This window comes from Molothrus ater, assembly GCF_012460135.2.
Source record: "Molothrus ater isolate BHLD 08-10-18 breed brown headed cowbird chromosome Z unlocalized genomic scaffold, BPBGC_Mater_1.1 matZ_random_MA35, whole genome shotgun sequence".
Taxonomy (NCBI): Eukaryota; Metazoa; Chordata; class Aves; order Passeriformes; family Icteridae; genus Molothrus; species Molothrus ater.
Genome location: NW_023416471.2, coordinates 2,710,165 through 2,719,785, shown reverse-complemented (window position 1 = coordinate 2,719,785; position 9,621 = coordinate 2,710,165). Strand labels below are relative to the sequence as shown.

At 38.3% G+C, this 9,621-nt stretch overlaps 1 long non-coding RNA gene across 1 annotated transcript; it reads right to left on the bottom strand.

The window, feature by feature from the left end:
• Positions 1-5,442: 5,442 nt before the first annotated feature.
• LOC118699444 (uncharacterized) lies at positions 5,443-9,202 on the bottom strand. Its single transcript, XR_004982080.1, has 2 exons — positions 8,933-9,202; positions 5,443-6,459 (listed from the first exon to the last, which is right to left on the bottom strand). It is a non-coding gene; the product is annotated as an uncharacterized LOC118699444 (long non-coding RNA).
• Between the last annotated feature and the right edge of the window lie 419 nt (positions 9,203-9,621).

The following is a 9,621-nucleotide window of genomic DNA, read 5'->3' as shown; positions in this document are numbered from 1 at the left end:
CAAAGCATCTCTTTTCTTCAGTTCTCTAAAGGGCTGACATGCAGGGGACTGTTCTTTTCCAAGCTTTTTTCTTTTTAAATGCTTCCACATAGCTTTAATATATTCCATCTACGCTTAGAGAAAATAATGAACTGACGAATAGATGATACTTTGAAGGGATTAACTGACTGCTGCAGACCAAACTAGATCGACTGCAAACTACCCCCAAAACTTAGTGAACTTATTATTTATAGCTCCTTTCCCACAAAAAAAAAGCAATATAGTCAAAATTAAGTAGTCTTTCTTTGAAAATTGTAGTTATTTTGATAAAAAGTGCTGTCAAAGCAACAAACATCAATGCCACAAACTGTAGATCATGCACTTTCATGTAGGGTTTATGAGTCTCCTTGTGAGAACACTTCACAGATAAAGTATGTCTTCCGTTGAGTATCACATGAGCATTTAATTTTTGTTTTGGCATTGGGCCCATTGTGTTTATGAGGTTCTTTAGAGAACTGGAATTGATGACCACAAAAGAAAAATTGAGAGCTACTTATTTTAAACCATTATTATAACCTTTCAAGGTTTTCAGGACCAAAAAAAAAAAAAAAAAAAAAAAAAAGAAAAAAAAGAAAAAAAATGCTCTTTTAAGGAAATAGATAGATAGATAAGGACTCCATAGCAAAAAAGCTTTTGAGGTCTACATTTAGTCTGACAATATATGTAGTCATACCAGGCTTTATACTCCTATTGTGCTATAATGATATCCTTTGCTGCTTTGCCAGTTACACTAAAATACCATGTATTAGACTTTCTTGATCTACAGTATTTTTGTTGGCAAGGATAAGTTTGCAGGTAAAATTTCAATTCAGTTGAACAGTCTTTGATTTTTCTCATAAGCTTTTCCATTACTAGCAAAAATTAATCATATATTTTATTAATCTTGATTTATTGTCTATCACATATGTAAATTTCCACTACAGATATAAGAATCCCTTAAGTCGTAAAGCTTATGCTATAAAGCATGATCTTGCAGGTACAAGTCATGCAAAAGAAACTGTGCTGTGTCAGATCTGCATGATTTTGGCAAGATTGTGTTAAGTGTCTTGCTACAGCTCTTCTCGTAAGTGACTTGTAAATCACTCTTTATGACAATTTGAATGGACTCTGGCCACAAACATGTTTTATAACAACACACTTATTTTCTTTAACACGTGGAAGATTTATCCACTCTAGGTCTAACACTGTTGGATTAATTTCTGTAAAATCCTAAACATCCTTTACTGCACCAAAGATGAGGAGAAATGAATATGCTCTGTGTGACAGTCTCACTCAGCACCTTGCAGGAGCAGCATGTTTTACTGAACACTGTGATACTGCAGTTGCAATTTTAGTTCTACACTCTGAACAAAGAACATCCACTCTGCAGCTAACTATGTCATATAGACCAACTCAGAACTTAACCTCAAAATTCTGTTAAACAGGAATATGTGACAATAAAATCAAGTAGCAAATTCCTTCTGTTAAAGTTCTGATATTCGATTACATGTCAAAGGAGGATGAAACCAATCAAATCCTAGGTAACTTAGAAATAAAAAAACCCAGCACTCTGACTATTGACCTCAGAGCTCAGAGTGCCACAGTCTGATTTGATTTGCCCTAGGGTTTTTCCCTCTTCTCTTTCTTCCCCCTCTGAAGTAAAGTTTAATAGTTACACAAAATTAATCATTACTCCTATTCCTTGGCTCAGGGAAGATGCAGCAACATTTGGACAGCAGAAAACATCAATTGTCACTCAAAGTGAAAAACTTTTTACTGTTGTGATTTAATTGGCAGTCTTTAGATAAAGTGATTTTCCATTCTGTTTCTACCACATGCCTGTTGACAAAAGGATTTCAGAAGTGTAAGACAATCATTGTTTGTTTTCTTTTGTTTATGCTGAAATGCTAAATGATCTAAGAATACACAGTGGATTTTATAAGATATTAATAATCCCTCCTAATTAGGAAGTCTGCTTATGAATTATTTTCAAGATCTTACTTCTACTCTTTTAGGATTAATCTCTAGTCCTTCAGTTCTTGATTTTGGCATTTTCCTTCAACATTTGTAAGACAGTCCTAAATTTCAGAACTGTATTTCAGTTATCTTGTAGATGGATTCCACTATCGCCTGTTTTCTTCCCTTTGAAATAGAAGGTCAAAAAAATTAGTTTTGAGAACACCTTTCCAATGTCAAATATAAGATGCATGTCTTTGGAGTGCCTATGGCCAAGGTCCAAAATGAAGGACAGTAAAAGCAAATGATTGCCAAAAAGGTGTGAAATTAATTTCTTGACTGTACAAGTCTCCTGTAACTTCAATTTAAAAGAGTAAGATTTTAATGAATAATTTTCATTAAGCTGAGAAGTCTGTGCAAAAGCTCATCTGAGATGAAACTTATTAAAAAAATCATAATGAAGGAAGAGGGATCATGAGTGCCAAAAGACTACTTTCTCTCATCTAAGTTTTTGACATTATAGTCTGAGAAAATAAAATTCTCATATTTTCTCCTCTGACAGTACAATGATCTAGAAGGCTCTGGCACAGCTGATGGTAAGGAGAATAATATTAACTTAGAACTGGCACAAAGCAAACAATGCAATTCAAACTATTGCAATGTTTTCATAAATCCATTCTCCACTAGATCCACAGCACCTTCACTGACAGTGAGACTGCAACTGAAATCTTGTTAAACAGTCCTAAAATATCTTAACCTTGTTGCTTTTCTGCATTTAGCTTTCCATGATGATTATCAGACTGGCATTTGTCAAGCTGATGTCTGTTTTGTTGGCATAGATCACACAAGGCAGCTAATTCTGTTCTGTTCTTGTTTGGCTGAGTCTAATCTCCTGGAATTCAAGAGTCAGCCAAACTTGGTAAACCATGCAGTGGAAAAGGCTGCCTACAAAATCTACAAAAAAATGTGCTATATTAGTGGACCTCTCTGATTTAGGAATAAAGAGGGCTAAGAAAATGTCCTTTCCCTCATAACTCTGTCTTGAAAGTTGTTGTTTGTTGTGTTCATAAATGTCTTTGATAGCCCTTCCCTTTCTATTTCGTGTTGGAATTCACAAAAGTACAGGACTACAAATAACAGGTACCCAGGCATGAATGTGACATTTGCTATTTCAAAAACATTTAGGCCTCACTCTTCAAACTCTACTCTGCAAACTGTTCATAAATGTAGTTGCTAAAGGAAGGGCTTTCTTTTCTCTCAGTTACATGAGTCTAAGAATAGGCTTTTTAATTAAAAGCATTGTTGAAGTCCAAAGAGCTAAAAGCACTGCAAGGGTCTTCTACCCCACCTACAGTAAATAACTCTTCAGAGTTTCATCACTGAAACCTCTGAGATTTCTTTCTTCCAGCTAAACCTTCCAAAGTGCATAGTTGCACACAGACTTCTCCAGAATTTGCTTGCTAATTAACTGCAGTAATATATATCAGACTTGTTTCCGTTTGTTCTTTTAACCAGATTAGATTTTCTCCCCAGCACAAAGGACCTTGTTCCATGGCTGCAGTACCAGTGGAGCTGCTGCTGTACAAAGCACACAGCATTGGGTGAGAAGCTGCACCAAACACTCATGGGGGTAACCTTTGTGCCCTGCTGACAGACAGCTTGGAGACCATCATCTGCACAGGCCACATGTCACCCACAGCACCCAGCGATGCCCTGTCAGGTCTGCTCCCCTGGCCAGGAAAGCATCTCCTCTGCACAGAGCTCTCCAGCGTGTGACGCGTGCTGAGCCTGCCTTAGCCAAGGAGCTCTGAAGTTTCCTGAATGGAGATACTGTCTTGTGCCATTCAGCTACCTGTAAACTCCTCAGCCTGTCTTTAGACTATAAAACGCTTACTTGTGCAACATATTGGGGCAGTGACAGCCTCCAGTGCTAATTCAGTCCAGAATTGTGGAATGATCTGTAATAACCTACTCTGCAGCTCTGTTGCTTGGGATTTTTTAAAGTTGATTCATTTTCACTAAGGTTAGTAATGTTAGTTAATGGGTGGTGCTGTGTGATGAAGGGACAGTGTCAAAGTCTAAGGTTTTGTTATGTATTGAAAGATATGCACAAGCAAGCACAGGGTTTTGCAACAATAGGAACTGTTTATGATTTTACAGCTTATGATTCATATGGAAAATGAACAGCAAGAATAATGGTTGCAGTTGCACAAACTTAAATTGAAAATTATCCTGAAAGTTGATTAAATTCTGAAAATTATTAAAGGGTATCTTGTCAATTTTTTTATTCTTGTAAAGTGTGCTATTAATAATAAAAATTAATAATCACTTTTACTGCACAGGGGTTTATGGCAATCAAGTACAGAATTTCCATCATGTTTCCAGGTGATAACCTGTGCCTTGATTTTCTAACTTGTTTTCTTTCACTTATCTGGACACAGACAAAAAAATACCCTAGGTGTCTATCCTGTGCAACAAGTCTTAAACCAGCAACAAACAAAAGACAGCATGCCCATAAGCAAGATTGGTGATTTTTCCATTAGTCAATGCATCACTACAAAACCAAAACCCACATATATCTGCAAGCACCTGTTTCTGGTCATATTATTGTGAATTCAGTGTTTGGTTTTACATGCATGTAAGCCTTTTTTAGTCTTCTGAGGGTTTTGTTTTGTTTGTCTGTTATCTTTTAAATCTCCTTCTGTATGTTTTGCAAAGACTGCTTGAAAAGAGAGTTTCTAAACAAACACTGATGTTCTAGACCACCATTTGCAATTACTCAGTGCAGAGAAAGAATCCTGAAAGGGTAACTTTCATCATAAGGAGTCTGGAAAAATGCAGTCTCAGCATGTGCATTTGAACAGCAAGCAACACAAATTATCATTTAAGAGTATCCCAAGGTCAAACAGGATTAATATTTACCTTAGCTGGTTTGAGTCCTGCCCTGTCATCATAGGAGATGCATGGATGCTGAAATGAGAGCCTGCTCATGCAACATAATCTGTATAACCTGCATAACCTATCTGCTCAATACAGAGCTTTTTGGATGACTAAACAGCAATCTTTGCAATAACTACATTAATACTGTAGTTGTTTGTTGGGTTTTTTTTCCACATTATACTTTATTTTTACAGTACAGTACTTAATCTTTCTGGCTCCTACAAGCTTTAAATACTTGCTTCTACAGTGCCAATACCAAAATTGGAGGTTTTGCAAGATCCTAGCTCTGTAATAAATTAAGATTGAGCAATTGCTTTCAAAAGTCTTTTAAAAAGATCTTAAAATTAATGTCTTTAGGAATTGAAGTGGATGGGAAAAGGAAAACTCTATATTTATCCTAGGGCCATGGATTCTCTTGCTTCAACTTTATTGATGAGATATTTCAGTTATTCTTATTGAATCAATATTAATGACAAATCAGTGCAATGAGCTTTACATTTTGTAAAGACAGACGCTCTACACAGGCTCTTGAGTGGGTAGAAACAAATGCTTTTATTTGGCCTTTCAAACTGATAGTATTAAAATATTTTAACTTCACAAAGGCATAAATTTTGAGCCCTTTAAAGTGTGTGTCAACAAAAAAATTCCTCATAATTAGATATTTAGCAAACATGAGCAAAAGTATTTATGAAGACAAACAAACACAAACCTGAATGGCAACACACTATATCTTAGTTATTACTGACATATATGGAGGGGACGTTGCATTTAACTTTAGTACTTCTGTGTCTAGGAATAGATTAATAACCCTATGTTTTTGAAAATCTTTTGCCTTGTAATTTTCTCCCTTGTAAGCTTTGGGGATGAAAAAAATAATGAAATAGCTATATGAAGGTAGGAAATATTCTGGCTCCTTCTCAAAGTTTTCCTTAACGTATTAAACTTTGCAAATTTTCAGACTCACATTCAAAGTTATGTGCTGAAGAGATCTTGCCCAATTTGTGAGCTAAGGATCTTTTGACTGCTCACCCAGACACACAAGATCTGAGCTGACAAACTAAAATGGAAGCAAAGTTGATAACTAGATTTTCATTAAAAACAACAGCAAACTCTTAAGAACCATATGCAAAAAGGAATATGCATGATTCCTGGGCAAAATAGCGTTCCTGAAAATATCTTGGAAAGATACCCCTCTTAAAGTTATCTAAAATTCAATTACTGTACTTTGTGCCATGGCATTTTCTTTTATTTTTATACAAGGGTCTTGAACTAGCTTCTTTGAACATCCAAACCCATGAAGTTATTGAGCCTCGGTACATTACTCAGTAGAGTAAACATATAATCTATCCCTGGTTAGTGGACTGGAAAATGAGGGTTAGGGGAGCAAGGGAGTTGCCAGACAGCGTAATACAAAGAATATTGAGAATCTTAATTTAATTCCTCTATTCTAGCAAGCTGAAAATACTCACATGCACCAGTAAACACTGGTTCAGTTTTGTCTGAAGCTACATCCTTATATTCTTTTCATAAGATTATTTCTTCTTCCTATGAGGAAACAAAAGAAGGACAAAAGAAATAGGGAGTACATACACAAAGTCTCTCACAGCTAAATGTGTCTGAGATGAAAAAATATTTTTAAGTTAGAGAAATCACCTAGAAAGAAAGCTCTTATCCTGTTAAGAATATTTGCAATCAAATTAGGAACACACTTCTCTATAAAGAATTAATTCATTCTCTCCCACAGTATTGTTTATATCTATGGTACCTAACTCTTCTCATATGGAAATTAGTCCAAGATTTTATTCAGAATTATTCTTTTACAGCTTACAGTATCAGGAATTACTAAAAGATGAGAGAATTTGTGATGATTAACCATTCTGTTCAATTTGCAAAACTTGAAGCTGAGATTGCTTCTAAATAATTTTTTGTCAACATGTTTATGCAATCACAGAGTGATTAAAAAGATAAGAAAAGCATGATTCTTTCAGGTCCTGAAAAATACAGGTCCAGGGTTACCGCCGATAAACAAATATGCTGAAATTTTATCCAACCTTTTAACAAAATATTGCAGATGATTTAAACACAGACCAACCATAGGAAAATATATATATTTTTGCCTGGTTATGTTTAATAAAATTTTACTGAAATGTTAACATATGATTTTAAAATGCACATTTCCACAAAATTTAGGGGGAAAAAAAGAGTTTTAAGATGCAGCTATATATTTCACTAATTTGCAGTATGCATCCATTTTTCCAGAATGGGCTTTCCTTAATTCTCTGGGTTTTATCAAAAGGAAAAAGCTCATGATATTTGCCTGTTGGATATCTTTAAAGTCACTGGAGTTATTGTCAGAAAAAAGGTGGATTGGGTCCTACCAGTTAGTGTTACTTCTGAAGCACTGCTCAAATTTATAGAAGATAAAAATCACTCATACAAACTATAGGAACAATGCAGAGATATATTTGCTATTTTCTGTTTCATGAGTGACAAAGTATCCCTGAATGGCAAAGACAAGCACTTAAATTATATTTCAACAACTCTACCTACATGGTCCAGAAATTCTTGATATCTTGAACAGATAAAAATGATTTATGGTTACGATAAAAATAATGTACATTGTTAATGGCAATCAGCAAAGAAAGAAAATATTCAGACACATCACTTTTCCCTCAGACAAAGTCTTAGGCTATGCTTAATTTAATTATTTTGCACTATGTGATCAATTAAGGTAGTGGCTGCAGCACAGCACATCAACCCTCAGGAACTCTGTGCAGCCACCGAGGAAGTACAGGCTCTGCAGTGGATGGTAAATGTTCCTTTGTGCTGAAGGTCCAGGGGCAGCTTGTCAGAGGCAGTTCCAAACACTCACTGTGCACAGATACGAGTCTTTCTAAACCCTGTATTCAAAACAGTTTCACTGATGCTGAATCACTTGTTAACAGTCTTTACGTTTCTGCCTAATGAACACTAATGCTAGGCGCCGTTGGTACACAGAAGCATTTTACAACTGTGCTATCAATAATTGTGTAATCATGTAATCATGAAAATGGGGAATGGGCTAGAAGCTGGCAAGATCCTGGGTATGGCATATTTGATCAGTTCTGTGAAGTGGTTATTTAAAAAGTATTCTCACATTCTCTTTATTAAACTGCTATTTAGCTGTACTTGTGGAATTAATTTACATCTTCAGTCCAAAGGATTTATGTCTCTGTATTGTTTATAAACTACTAAGATGCAGTCACCTACAGCTTGCTTGCGAAGTAAAGCAGGGGAAAAGGATATACTCCTGCTACTGCTAGTATTTTTTTGATTTTTGTCCTGTTATTAATAGTTTACCTTCTTTTCACAGCTTTGTATGTGTTAAAAAAAACAAAAACAAACCCAATCATTGCAGTCCTGGAAGGACATTTATATTCTAGATTAAGGTCTGACTCTGCTATTAAAATGCATTTTAAGTTGTACAAACTGACCCCTCGCTCTTTCCCTGTGATACTTCTCACAAGGAGAACAAAGGGGAAAAAAATATTGAGCTTTTCTTACAAATGTGGCTGAGGAGATTCTTCAGGGAAAAGGAAAGTGCTATTTATTCCGCTTCCTACAAGGGCAGTGATTTCCACATGTCTATCTGTGCTGGAGAAAAAAAGACTATGGAAATATCAGATGTGCTTATGCCTATTAAAAGAACTTATTTCAAAGATGGCAAAAAATTGGAATTGCTGAGATTCTTATAATGAAAAGGAATGTAGAGAGTTTGAGCTTATGGTGCCTGTTATACCTGGGTCATTTACTTGCCTGATGTACTTTGTACGCTACGAACACTAATCTACAGATGTCAACACACTGTAAACAAGGCTGGAGGAAGACCATGGAACCTTGTCTCCACAAGTTTTTAAGCTTTTAATAGTAAAGCTTTGAAAACTGTAAAATACTTCGATAAAAAACAAAACAAACAAACGAACAAACAACCCCCACCCCCAAAACTAAAAAAATACCCCAAAAATTTTTAAAAACCAACCCAAGGGGTTTGATTGTTTCTCTTTAACTCCAGCCCATGCTCCGTCGCTTCAGTGAATTCCGAGCAGAGAGCGAAGAGCAGGAATCGCGGGCAGTTTGGAGGCTGCGATCGGTGAAGATTAACCCGCAGAGTCCTTCTTCACGCTGAGGAAAACCACAGCGCGCTGAGCAGCCCAAGGAGCAGCGGCGCGGCAGAGCCGAGTCCCGAGCAGGATGCGGCCGCCGCTCGGCCCGCGCTGCGCCGCCGCGCCGCTGGGGGGAGTCGGGGCGCTTCCGAACGGGCCGCGCCGGCGGCGGGAGCGGCCCGGGCCCGGCACGGGAAGGCACGGGACGGGACGGGACGGACGCGGCGCTGGCCGCCGTCACTTCAGCCACGCCGGTGGGCGGGAGCTACGGGAGGAGGCTCCGCTCCCAGCCCGCTCGCGGGGGCCGCTCACCTGCCCGCTCCGCTCCCTCCCCGCACCCGCGGGCTTTTGGCGGCAGAACGCCGACCCGGCGCCCATCATGCCCCGCTGCCGGTGTCGGGGTGTCGGCGGCGGCGGGTGGCGGAGCGGAGCCCCCTCCGCGGCTGCGGAAGGTCCGTCCGCGCCCCGCCGGGTCCCGCTGTGCCGCGCTGTGCGGGGCCGGCGCTGCCGCGCGTCGCCCGAGGCGTGGGTGCCGAGACCCCCCGCGGGGGAACGCGGGGAAGGA